The sequence below is a fragment of the Nicotiana tomentosiformis genome, chromosome 8 (assembly GCF_000390325.3).
Source record: "Nicotiana tomentosiformis chromosome 8, ASM39032v3, whole genome shotgun sequence".
Taxonomy (NCBI): Eukaryota; Viridiplantae; Streptophyta; class Magnoliopsida; order Solanales; family Solanaceae; genus Nicotiana; species Nicotiana tomentosiformis.
In genome coordinates, this window is record NC_090819.1 from 89,229,363 (window position 1) to 89,243,662 (window position 14,300).

Sequence of the window (14,300 nt, forward strand, 5' to 3'; positions counted from 1 at the left end):
TATGAAAATCATGCAAATTGATATACTGAAATCATACCGATACCGTACCGAACCAAACAAGAAATACCGAACCGTATCGAACTATTTTGGTACGGTATTTGGTATATACAATTGATAAACCGAATACCGAAGTACCGAACCGTAGTTCTTAAATACTGAACCAAAATATCGAACGCTCACCCTTATATTCAGGTATGATATATATAAGATTGTGAAAATTATAAAAAGTATATCGCAACATTTTTTTTACCAATAAATTTTTATTCAATTTGTGTTTTGAAGGTCTAAATATACCATAAACCTCTTGTAACACTTTTGAAAATACCATTTTGACACATGCTTAAACACATAATAGCTAATGTCGAATAACCTAAACCTTTTCCTAAGTATACTTATATGAAAATAAAAAGGAAAAAACAAAATGGCAATCTTCCAACTTCTGATTTACTAGAGCATGTTTTACCTTTGGAGAAAAGTACAGGGCTTGTTAGAAATATTTTACCAGAAATTTACCCCATTCTATATATAGCAACGTCGTCGTTTCATAAACTTCCTTATTCCAACTTCCACATGCATTATGATCAAGGCTGTAACATACTTACCAGCTTTTTGCCGCAAAAGTAACGGGAAACGTACCGCTAATTTCCTTGAAAAAAACCGAGTATTCCGAGTCTAATAGCAGTTAAAACCACAAAATTTCACCACAGAGATGAATGATGATACTGATTATTGATTAATCCTTAATCCAATTCTTGAGATGGCCACTGAGGCCAAATCTAATATGGTCAAAGGTCAAACCAAACAGTAGCTATCAAAATGGGTTTGTCCTTAATGCCTAAAATTGATTCATCTGTGATCAAAGAGGAAGTTGTTGAGACCTCTTTCAAGCCACATGTGGATTCTAAGTGTAAATCCACCATATTTGTCTCTAAAACTGAGGTACCCTTCAGAAAGATCATATTTTTTTTGCTTTGAAGTTGTTCAAGATTTCACTTTTCCTGTGGTTTCTTTGTTATTTTTATCTGGGTGTGTGACATTTCTTGTTAATTTGGTTTTTCATGTGTATTAATGATTTATCTAGTGGATAAATTCATGAGCTTGTTGCTTTTTGAACACCCTTTTTTCTGAAAAAATTGAAACTGATAACCAAAAGCTTATTTTCTTTTATGGTTATCTCCTTTGAGGTTTTTCTATGAATCATTGTCAAAACAGATACCTTCAACTGAAAATGGCAGAGTTTTGGTAAGTTTTCTTGGTAAGTATGTAGGCTATTTTTGTCCTAAGAGTCATATGTAGAACTATACTTGTATGTATGGGATTTGAAATCGATTAGTGCAACTAGTTCTAAAGGTATATCCATTTTACGAGACTTACCAAGGAGGTATTAATACACAGATATTGGATCATGTTCGGCAGTAAGGTGGATGTTAGATTTTTGGTGTCATAGGAAAATGTTTCCCAAGAAATACACGAGATGCTTGAGATATTTTCATCAGTATTTGGTTTTGATTAAAACATTGTCACATGAATGTGGTGTTACGTGAGCCTTTTTCCAGTTTTACATCTTTATTTCTGTTTTACAAAATTTTACCATCCTCTCCATCGAGCATGCATAGAAGGTGTTGGTCTAAATGATTTAACAAAAGCCTTCTCCAACTAGGGATGTCTGGGATTAGGACTTTCGAGAAACTGAGGTATGCTCGGCATGATCCCCTCATGGTCCTCAAATCTGTTGCTCGGACTCAAGGATTTCGTCATTTTCTTCAAGTGTATATACAAAACAGAACTAGATGGTGAAACATGCCTTTGTTAATATCAGAACTAATTTACTTATAAGGAGAGAATCATAAACTATGAATGGAATTGTTAACAAAACACCCAAATCGGCTCTTACATCTTCATGTTATTAGCTTGATGCTAACAGGTACACTACAAAGCTATTAGATTTTTCATGTCATAGGTAATAATGTTTCCTAGGGAATAGGGGATGCTCGATGTGATTTTTTCAATATAAAGTTTTGATAGTAACATTGTTGTGTCATCGTGTTAAGGTCTCGTGTATGAGACATTCTTGTTTTACATCTTTATTTCCATTTTACAAGCTATCTTGTCTAGAAGTAAAAGCGAATGTTAGATTTTCCATGTCATGGGAAATGATTTCCTAGGAAATTGGGGATGCTTGATGTATTTTCTTCAGTATAAATGTTTGATAACAACTTGGCTGTGCCATTCCATTAAGCTATTTTTATTTGAGCCTTTTGTGTTTTACGTCTTTATTTTCATTTTACAAAAATTTCTCGTGTATACAACTAAAAGTGGATATTAGACTTTTTATGTCGTAGGAAATAGTGTTTCCTTAGAAATAGGATATGCTTGATGTATTTCTTCAATATAAAGTTTTTAATAATGTTGCTGTTGATCATTAAGGTGTCACACGTGAGCATTTATTGTTCTGCATCTTTCTTTTTATTTCACAATACTCACTTCACTCCTACTAATAAGAAGATATTGAGTATGTGCTGAAGTACTAGTGGATGGTGGATCTTTCCTTTCATAGGAAGTGATGTTTCCTACGAAAAGGAGATCATTGATGTATTTTCTACAAATATTAGGTTTCAATAACAACATTGCTGTATCACTGCATTAAGGTTGCTTTTCTTGCTTTACATTCCTATTTCCATTTCACAAAAATATCTGTTACCGGTACTAATATGGAGTTATTGGTCATGCATTGAAGTACAACTTGATATTGGATGTTTTCAAGTCACAGGGAATGCTGTATCCTACGAAATAGGATTGATGTATTTTGTCTTTTCTTGGATGACGGTGGTGTCCGAGCGAGCTTGCGTGCACCTCAACTATTCCATCGGGTACCTTCTGCCTCCCACCAGCACAATTTTCAGGTAACTCTGCCCACATCTTTTATGTCATAGATAGGAAATGATGTTCGCTAGGAAATTCAAGATGCTCGATGTATTTTCTTCAATATAAAGAATTGATAACAGCATTGCTGTATCATTGCAGTAAGGTATCGTTATGTGAGTCTTTCTTGTTTTGCATCTTTATTGCCTTTTCTTGGAAACTTTGAGAATATTGCATTCATCAACTAAAAATGTGATCTGCTCGATTCCCATGTGGTCTAATGCCGTCCAATGTTTCCCTTCAGAAGAACATCCCAACTTCCATGTTGTTGGTCCAATCCCTTGAACGAAGTTCCTTGCAGGCTTTAATGACACATAGAACATTTGTTTTTATAGTGGGACTTCTAATGTCCCAAAATCCAAGTTGAGTTATAGAATCCATAAATTGAGGAAATGATGACATTAACTTAAACATCATAATCATACTTGCTACTCCACTTGTGATTCTTCTTGTTTCATTTTATATATCTCAATGCTGAACTTAATCTTCAGAATATGAGCTTTGCATTACATGAAGGTCTTCATCATTTTTATCTCCTCATGGATAAGACTTTGCATGACACATATTTTTTCAAACGGACAGAAACCTGCTAAAAGCTTGGAACAATAAAATTTTGTGCCAACGGTAGCCTATATTTCTAGGGAAAATTGTCTTTCACAATCCTTAGACCTTATTGTAAGATCCCATCATGTTCACGTAAAAACCTCATGGAAGCTTATGGCCAAGGGCGAAGCCAGGAATTTTCTGAAGGGTGTTCAAACTTGAAATAAGTAAAAAAAAAAATTCCAACAAAGGGTGTTCAATATATGTTATGTACCTCTAAAACCAAATATTTTACTTATATACGCAGTATAATTTTCCGACAAAAGGTGATCAATTGACCACCCTAACTTAAGTGCTAAGTTGCTCGGACTCGGGTGCGGATCTAGAGGTCGGATCTTTCAAGATGTAAATTTTAAGATTCGGAGATACGGATCCTAGTACGGATACGGGTGCGGGAATCCGGCTAAAAATAATTAAAATATATATAAATCTCTCTAATTTGTGAGAAATTTTGTGGAATACTTACGTATAGCTTGTAAAGTGTGGATTTCCTTTTTATTCTCAAGTTGTAGATAAGTAAAAGATTGATTTCCTAGATAAGATATATTATTTTCTTCAAATTTACCCTAGTTTTAGTTTTGATTTCGGTAATAAAATTGTATCTCGTCTCGAATTTTTCGATCCGTCGTGGTCAAAGTACCCAAAATTGTTTGATCAGATCCGGTACGGATCCCATACCCACACCCATACTAGTGTCTTGTCGACACGGGTGCGGCACCTAAACTGCTATGTCGGAGCAACTTAGCTTAAGTGTGGCTTTGCCCCTGCTTAGGGCCACCATCTAAAGTTCTCTCATGTTTCTACTTTGCTGAAATGTGCAACCTCTGGTGGTCCAAGGGTTGTTCTATCTTACTATGATTTATGGTTGAGGAAGAAATTTCTCTTTTATGCAGACTATACATGCTTGTTGGTCCTTAAATTGCCCTTAATATGTACGGTGAGATCCTTTTTAATTTGTGATGATTGGGTTTAACATGATTCCCAACTATCATCTAAGCTTGGACGAGAAGTGGATTATGAGAACTTTATAAGGTGCTTCCGGGGAGTTGATTAAATTCTTGCAGTACTAGTACTTGGGTAAGTCAGCAAGCACAACAGGAATTGACAAGGTCGAAAGACAAAGATGTAACATATAAGGCAATGGCTTAAGGAAGAGATAACCATCATTATGTTTATCTGCAGAAGATATGTTCTACACCACCCTACAAGTGAAGGACAATTTCATCATTTGTTTGCTGAGAGAGGTGCTTCTGTATTTATATATGAGGTAGCCTCGCGTTATGCTCTATCAGATGTCCGGTAGTGTTTATAAGTGACTGATCTTTTATTATGTTGTGAAATGAAATTGCATCTTCTGGATTGTGGCATGTGTCTACCAAAAGATGTGTATTCCCATGTTCTTACTGGCCAAACACATTTCTAGATGACATGTATCATTTACCAGTATGAATTATGAGAGAATAAACAAGTATAGAACAACTTTATTTTAGTTGTGATACTTACCTTGTTCATATTTGTCTGGTAATATAACTTCTGATTGAAACAAATAAAAAAACAGATGCGATAGACGAGATACCCTGTCTACCGTCTTTAGAGTATTATTAAGGCATTACCTCATACAGTTACCTTCTTTTATTCTATCATTTGTTCCCCCAATAGAAACACTTCAGGAGTTGCAATTTCCTCACTTGTCAGACTTGATAACTTTTGCTGATGAGGGGGAAAAGTCATCCCTCGATGTCTTCTTTCATGCAGAACCTTGTTAGGCATTTCAAGTTAGTACTCAAGTCATACTTGACCCCATAGTAATATGCACACACAAATTCTCACTTTCAACAATGAAATTCAACCCAGGAATGCCAACATCTGTCCAGGAAATTTTCGAAACACAGTGTTCTTTCCCTTAAATTCCTGAGTGAAACGATCCCAACCAGGAGAAGTATCGAAGTGAGTTTTGTATCATAGGATGAGAAGAAGTTGAAGATGGTACAGGTGAAAAAAGCTGCTTCTCCATTGCTTTGTCATGTTTGTTTTGGGAATGAAGAGTTCTTAGATGTCAGGAGGAGATTTTAATACGATGAGTTATTTGGAAGAAAGGATGTAACTTGACTCTCTAGAGCAATGAAGTGTTCAGAGTTTATTGATAGCTTTTAGCTAGTTGATGACAGGTCCTCGTTTCACGTGGACCAGGATGAACGAGTCAACGTCCAAATTCAGACTTGACAGATTTCAATTTTCACATTTCAACCACATGGAGAGGTAGCCCCAGATATCATCCAAATCCCCTGTCATATTTCCATCAGATCATGTTCTTATTCTCTTGGACTTCAGCAGGATCAGAAAAGCTCAGGAATCGTTTACGTCAACATTTGAAAACATGTGGCTAAAGGCGAACAATGGAGAGCTCATTGGAAAATGGTGGGGGAATCATCATTGTAAATTATTTACATCAGCTTCTTACTGCTGTAGTTCCCAGTTCCAACTAAATGGTAATTTCATCATCAGCTCTTTTGCTTAGATCTGCTTTCTGTTGGCCACTGGAACCTCTATATTCTAGAAATTGGATTGCTACTAGCCCCAAAACCACTTCTCCTTTCAAACGCCCATTGAGCACCTTTTGAGTTGTATTTTCCCATATATTCCTAAACATTGCTTCTAGATTCTGATCGCATATATTTCTCAACCTAGTCACCAATTTCGTTTCTTGTTTTGGTTGCAAACTATCTCAGTGCAACTGCCCCCTTAATTGGGATGGAGGTATTTTCCCAATGTTCTTGACTTTCTGAGGCGAAAATAATAGGAAATAGCTGCAATCTCCTGAAAAATACTGCTACTTGGATGCACATCTTTAATGCTGCTCAGAATTCTTACTTCAGACTCTTGCTGCCTTGTATATTCCAGAACTATGTTTGCCTATAATTAAGGTAGCCCTGGATCTTGCAAACTGTCGGATAGCTGCCAGTTGGATTAGTTCAGCTGGTAAGTTGTAAATGGCAGATATTTAAGATGAAAAGAGTAGTCTAGGTCATTTAGGATAAGAATGTGATGGTTATGCTCAGCTGGTACTCTTAACTCATCCCGGGCAAGTAATATGAGCTAGTAAAGTGTAAAATGGCAGATATTCAAGTCCTTCAATACATGGCATAAAATGAGTAGCCTAGGTCGCGGTTACACTCAGCTAACACTCGATCTCACTCTTCGCTACTGATATTTCTTCTCCCTTACTTTATGTGAACTGACATCCCATTGAACTTTTCAATGCAGTGACCTTGTTATCTTTCACATTTGCCTCCAGATATTCACAAAGATGCCAATGGGAGTCATCTATCCTGCTTTCCACCAGACTTGGCACTTGAACATTGTCAAACATCCACAACAAGAAAATATAAAATTAAAAACATAAAAATTCTTAAATAAGAAAATGTAGTGCTGGTAAGAAATTATAATCAGATCACATTAAACATGTGTCCTTCTTGATAAAGGGAAAATGAGATGGTTTGAGCATTCTGCTTTTGCTGTAATTATTATGATGTCAATATCCGTGTAATATCCATACATCTGATTTTGGTCTCAGAAAACTGTAATATAAATTTTGTCAGATGTTAAAAATATAACGCTTAATTATCTAATGCTTGAACAAGCTATTAGACAGAAATCATGTGCATGTGGAGTAATGAAACACCTTTAATGGGATTGTATTACATAGTCTCAATACAGTGAACATGAGTTTATGATGAACCAGATATTGAAGTTTTAGAATGCAATATTAGCTCAAGGACGAGGAATTTTATGATCTTTGCTTCTGATTAATTTTAATATTTATGCTTTCAATGCATATATAGATCATAGACAATGTTAATGCTTAATCTCTATATGTCTTGCTTGATTTCAGTTACATATTGATTTTAGCCATGTTCTTTTTCACTTTTGGATTCCCCGTAGACTTGTTAGGAGATTGATGGAGCAGTATAGGGAGAGAAAGAAGGACTTGCATATGGTGTTCATCGACTTAGAAAAGGCGTACGATAAAGTCCCGAGGGAGGTTTTGTGGAGATGTTTGGAGGCTAGAGGTGTACATGTTACCTACGTTAGGTTGACTAAGGACATGTATGATGGAGTACAGATCCGAGTGAGGACGGTGGGTGGGGACTCAGACCTTTTTCCGGTTATGATGGGGTTGCATCAGGGGTCAGCACTCAGCCCTTTTTTGTTTGCTCTGGTGATGGACGTACTGACGCACCACATCCAAGGGGAGGTGCCGTGGTGCATGCTATTTGCAGATGATATTAATTGATTGACGAGACGCGAGACGGTATGAACGCGCAATTAGAGGTATGGAGGCAGACCCTGGAATCTAAAGGTTTCAAGTTGAGCAGGACCAAGACAAAATACTTGGAGTGTAAGTTTAGTGGCGAGACTCAATGAGGGGAAGGGGAAGTGAGGCTGGACCCGCAGGTCATCTCTAGGAGAGGGAGTTTTAAGTACCTTGGGTCTATTATTCAGGGGATGAGGAGATTGATGAAGATGTCACACATCGTATTAGGGCGGGATAGATGAAATGAAGACTCGCTTCCGGTGTTTTGTGTGACAAGAAGGTGCCACTGAAACTTAAGGGTAAGTTCTACAGAGTGGTGGTCAGATCAACGATGTTGTATGGGGCTGAGTGTTGTCCAGTCAAGCTCTCCCATGTCCAGAAGATGAAGGTAGTAGAGATTAGGATGTTGAGATGGATGTGCGGTCACACCAGGTTAGATAGGATCAGAAATGAGGTTATTCACGACAAGGTGAGTGTGACCCTATTGAGGACAAGATGCGGGAAGCGTGGCTTAGGTGGTTTGGTCATGTGAGGAGGAGCAGCACAGACGCCCTGGTGAGGAGGTGTGAGAGGTTGACATTGGAAGGCCTACAGAGGGGTAGAGGTAGGCCAAAGAAGAGGTGGAGAGAGATGATTAGGCAAGACATGGCGCAACTTCAGCTGACCGAGGACATGACCCTTGATAGGAAGGTATGGAGGTCGAAGATTAGGGCAGTAGAGTAGGTAGTCTAGAGTGTTCATAACAGTAGTATTGGCACGCAGTCTTGTCTTTTGTTGGTAGTAGGTTTTTATGACTAACCGTTTTTCTTTCATTGTTGATCACATTAGTGTCTTGTTGTTTTTATTCTGTTTTTATTTGGCTTTTTGGTACTGTCCCTCCTTGTCTATATTTTCATTAATGTAGTGCTTATACTTTCCTGAGCCGAGGGTTTATTGAAAATAGCCTCTCTATCCTCACAAGGTAGGGGTAAGATTTGCGTACACATGACTTCCCTCCCCAGACCCCACGGTGTGGGATAATACTGGGTATGTTGTTGTTGTTGTTGATTCCCCGTAGACTGTACACTTCTAGACATCTTTCCATGACGTGTGTATTTGGTCCAACAATTAATGGATTGAATCTACAAGAATGCTGAAGTATTTGGACTTAGGCATATACTTGCAGGTTGATGGAACATGGTCTGTTGTCCCCTGTCAGTGTCAAGTCTCCGCCACCACTAATCTCGAGCAAACCTGAGAGTTCCAAAGTGCCGCAGCAAGCATCAAAGAATGCTGATGTGAAATCAAAGAAACGATTAAAAACTGATTGCAATTAGCAATGATGATGATTTCATACTTGGTCCAAAGAGGAGAAAAGGGTATGAAAGAATGCTCATTTCCTTGTGCTATCATGTATCGAGTAGAAATTTGGCTCAGTCGTGAAAACTTCAAAAAGGATTTGATGGAGTGCATGTTTTTTTCTTGATTTATGGAAATGAATAAGTGAATTAAAAAAATTAATACCTCCAACCTGTATCATGGAACTATAATTGATTTTAGTGTTATGTAGCAAAACGTTTAATGTGACTTGTTTAGTTTGTCTCATGTTGTTACTTTACAAGGTTCAGGAAGTAGACATATCTCAGAATTCATTACAAATTTCTCACAAGCGATCAATTTCCAACTGAAAATTTGAGTAAAGAAAGATTCTTTTCTTCCACTTGCAATAATTTAAAATAGTGGCAATCAGGTCAAGTACAGTAACAATTTATATAGTATCTTATGACTACTTTTGAGAGACCTTCCCAAATATCTGGATGTGTGAGTTATTTCCAGGGTAATTATTAGAATTGTCTAATTAATTCAGATGGTCTGTGCGGTTGATTTCCTTATTTGTTTCAGCCTTTCGGTCATTTCAGGGGCGAGCAAGCTAAGGCTGCTGCACATTACTATGATGCATACATGTTAATCTTACGGTTCACGGTAGTCCTTACATGTCTTTAATACTCAATGGCCTGGATAGCTGCTGCTGCATTCAGATAAAGGGAACATGGATTTATGATGCAAATGAGAACATATACCATAAGCTGAAGTTAAGTTTGATCTTGACATTGTCTTGTTCGTGCGATGGCATGACCCATGTTACTTGTTCTTGACATATATAACATTTTGTACCTTAGATCATTGGATTCTCCAATGAGGATGGTTAAAGGGTAAGAACCTGACTCTTTTAATGTTTTATTGCAAGCATTGAAATTTTATTGGTGCATTTATTTGAGGAGACAAGAAAACTAACTCCATTGCACGGTAAGCATTTAATGTAGGAGACTGAAAACAATACCAATCCAATTCTTGATTTGATAAACTTAGAATAAACTATCACCTCTTGACATTTTGTGATTTTCACTACCTGCATCCTGTTGTTTTGCAAGTTAAATAAAGCCAAAAACATGAAGTTAGTTGTTGATGGTGGGAAGAAGAGATACTTGCTACATCAGAAGGTAGAAAGGTTGAGAGTGTCAATTGTTGACAAACGCGATACAACATATTCTCATTGTCTCAAAGTCAAGGTAATATCTTATGGTGATTGTAATGTCCTTGATTATTGGTGACCACTACTTAGACTGAACAAAGTTAAAAGTATTTGTTGGATTATTATCTGGTAAAACATCAATGTCTATATGGTACGGTTGATGGAGATGTTGCAGTCATAAGAGGATACAAGTCAAGAGTGAGAGTTTAATTTACTGCTCTTTTATGTGAGTTGTCCTTGTCTTCTTCACTCTTCTTGTAAGCCTTTTTATATCTCTTTTCTTCTCTAATGGCTTTCTTATCATAAGTATTTTCGGTCCTTCACTGGATAATTAATGAATGCAGGTACTCTGAAGCCTGTGACCTTCTTCTGCTTTAGATATCTTTCTCTTACTTTTCTTTTTACTTTTTTCTTTTTTCTTTTTTATAACAGTTGTGTCAGTATGATCTTGCGCGTACTTCGACTATTCGTTAGGTATTTGCTACATTCCATCAGCATTTGCACCGAATAACTCTATCCATCAAGGCTTAAGCGAGCGGGAAGAAATCACCTAGCATTTTCTTCCTCTATCGGATTGAAACCTTGCTCTTTCATGGTTTTCGCCCAATTTATTGCTCCTTCTTTGGGTTATTCATTCTCTATTTTTGAGCATGGATATTAAAATAAGAGTTGAAAATCAAAGTTTGATGTTGACCGTAGAATATGTTAAGTAATATACTTTGATTAATGGATTATATTATAATATAATTAAAAAGAGGATAATAGTAAAAGTAAGTTGTATATAACTCCTAAAAAATTTAAATTTCTATAAAGATTCTTATAGTGACAGCACTTTAGGATTACACAGAAAGGAAAATGACTGATGGAGTATATTTTTATATTGCTTTTAGGACTTTTCCGGTCCAATTATTGATTTCAGAAGTGTCTTATCATTAGTTTAGGGATTCTCACCAAAATTTAAAGGAAAAAGGGAATTCTGGACTGAAGCTTGAGGTAGTAGCAAACTAGCAACTTACATTTAGGTTATCTCGTGTAATCAAAGTATAAAAGCATATAAGTATTTCCTTTTGTAATATGGTATCATAGTAGTGTTAACTTATGCCTCATCAAGGTCGGCTATGAGTAGGGGTGGAAAACTGGCGGGTCGGGTCGGGGTTGAAAACGGGTAATTTAGAAAACGGATAAATTATCCGACCTGACCCATATTTGAGACAGATAAAAAACTAGTTATCCGGCGGATAATATGGATATCCATATTATCCGTGGCTTCTTGAATATGATTACTCATGGGAGAATTCGTAGTCTCCCAAACTTTGAGCCTTTACAAATGTAAAAGTTAAATACATTAGTTATTCATTGGTTATCCATCTGGTTAACCATTTTCTAAGTGGATAATATGGTTATTATCCATATTCGACCCTTTTTTAAAAAAATTATTATCCAACCCATTTTTTAATAGATAATATGGGTGGATAACTATTTTCCGCTATGAGCTACACCTGCCTTCTACAGTTGAGGTCTGAGGGTTTAAACGCTATTACTACCATAGTATCCCATTCTTCTTTCTTCTCCTCCCCCGATGTAGTAAAGAAAATTTTAAAAAAACCCATGACCTACAAAGCTTATGAATTAACGGCTCTTACATGATTATATTTTTTAGTTATTTTCTTTTATTAACTTGTCGCTAGTTAAACCATGCAACAAGAATCATACGTGTGTTATATATGGTTAATAAAGGAAATATGGGAAAGGAGAGTCACACGAGTAACTAGGTGTAAGTTTCGATTGAAGCCATTCAAATATAGTTAAGAATCTAAATCGAAATCCTATTTTCTACTTAATACATCTTTCGGTTCATATTATCTTTCTTTAAGATTTTTGCACATCCTTAATCATAAGAGTATTTAACTGGAGCTAATCCCAACCCTTATTTGAATTATTCTTTCTCTCATAATCGTCCTACTTATTTAACACTTAATTGGAGTAGTGAAGGTCGAGTTAAAAGAGAAGTAATATACGATTTCTTGTATTTGAAAATGTCAATTATGTTGAAACAAATTTAGTTTGTCAAAATGACTAATATTCAGAATCTAAGAAGCACAATTTAATATGCAGTAATTGTGTAATGTGACAGTATGGTTGCATAACCTCTCCTACTTTTCGTAGTTCACTTATTTGCTAAATTTTGGCCAACCTGCTTGTCTAAGTTCATAGAAATATAGCCCACTGAAGTTGACATCATAACATCTTCACTACCTGGAAGATAGGGATGCACATTCATTAGGTTTACCCAGTTTTTGAGTTGATTGGTACGATTTGTTATGTCTTCACTAAACAATAATGAGTATTTCTTGTTTTGGTTTTTCCTTTGTTTTTTCTATCTTTGATTTTGTTTCTTTGTTTTTTCCTCTTTATTAGAGCTTTCAATGGGTCGTTTCAAATTACAACCTTTATTTTTCTTAAATTTCCAAGATTTAGTTGTCATTTTCTTGAAGAAAAAAAACTATTTTATATGATATTAACGGTAACTTTTAAAAAGATTTAGTTAAAGGCTCGTGTAAAAGAATAAGAAGGATTTCATAGATGTTATAGTTTTTTCAGTTTTTGACTTAAACCCGAAACATAACTGAAAAATCAGAATTTTTGGGAAGAGAAAGTCAAATTTTTAGTCCACTGTATTTTAAAGAAAAAAATAAGGGACTTTTTCATATATATATATATATATATATATATATATATATATATATATATATATATATATATATATATATATATATACGAGATTTTAAACTTATTTAACCGGTTTTGTCTAAGTTTTCATATTTACAGAAAGTAACTAAATTTTTTATAAAAAAATATATATATCTAGTCAAAATCTACAATTTATCTACAACTTAAATACACTTTTTTTGTATAGAATCCACTCATTATTTTGTAAATATACAATTTATAGTTTTAGTTTTGGGGTGAAAGAGGGAGAGAAAGTATGGAGTCTAATACATTATTTTGTATAAAATTGGTAATTTGTATATGGACTTGTAATTAAGTTAAAATCTTAATATTAAGGGTAAATAAGTTTCAAAATTAGTATAGATAAGTAAAAATCTAAATTTAAAAAAAAAAAGGTGAAGGTTAACCAAAGTATAGTACACATGAAACGCAAAAGTTTTTATCTATAGATAGGACTACTAAAGTCTGCATCTTTAAAAAATATATAGCCTCTTCAAATTCCAATCATACATCATTAACATATTGAAAATCATTATGGATTTGCAGACTTTAAAAGCTTGAGAGTATCTTAACGAAATAATGACAAGATATGTCAAACCTTTACCAAGAGATTGTTAAAACATTAAAATGGAATAAATATCTCTAGTAAGATCAAAATATTACCAAACTAATAGTACTACCAAGCATGCCCTAAACAAAATATAGAAGTAACACTTAAACCCTAACGTTGTCCAAGGGTCAGATGGCCATGTACAATTGTCAATCAAAATTATTATAAAGGTTCCCGTAAAATAAAAAAGATTATTCAATTCAAAGATAAAAAGAAAAATAAAAAAATATGTGGCCATAAGTGTGTGTTTATGAAACTAAGGAAGATCCAAGATACATATGAATAATTTTCTACGCGTTTGAAAGTTTATATTCGTGTAACAATCAACAGCTCATCTTGTTGTTTGTACGATTTCAACTTATTCTCAGTACTACACTGCGACTTATATGAAACATGAGAATATTTTGGAGGCCATATTACAGATTTATTACTGTGGTGGTCAAATGCATCCAGTCTTTCTTACTTGCATCTGCCAAGAAAGGATTTATTTGTTTTGGGGGGAGGGGGGGCTAGGATGGAGGGGTTTAGGTTGGTGTCAAAACCAATGATTGAGAAGGTATATATTTAGTGGCACAGACATCCTTCGGTAAGACGCGTCGTCTTTGACT

At 35.4% G+C, this 14,300-nt stretch overlaps 1 long non-coding RNA gene across 10 annotated transcripts; it reads left to right on the plus strand.

The window, feature by feature from the left end:
• Positions 1 to 415: 415 nt before the first annotated feature.
• On the plus strand, positions 416 to 10,729 carry LOC104097191 (uncharacterized). Of its 10 annotated transcripts, none has more exons than XR_686489.4 (5): positions 416 to 939; positions 1,661 to 2,903; positions 4,419 to 4,792; positions 8,992 to 9,198; positions 9,739 to 10,586. It is a non-coding gene; the product is annotated as an uncharacterized lncRNA (long non-coding RNA). The 10 variants fall into 10 exon arrangements; XR_686491.4 differs by having other exon boundaries at positions 429 to 939; positions 2,765 to 2,903; XR_686496.4 differs by lacking the exon at positions 416 to 939 and having other exon boundaries at positions 951 to 2,903; positions 4,419 to 4,602; positions 4,708 to 4,792.
• The last annotated feature ends 3,571 nt before the right edge of the window (positions 10,730 to 14,300 follow it).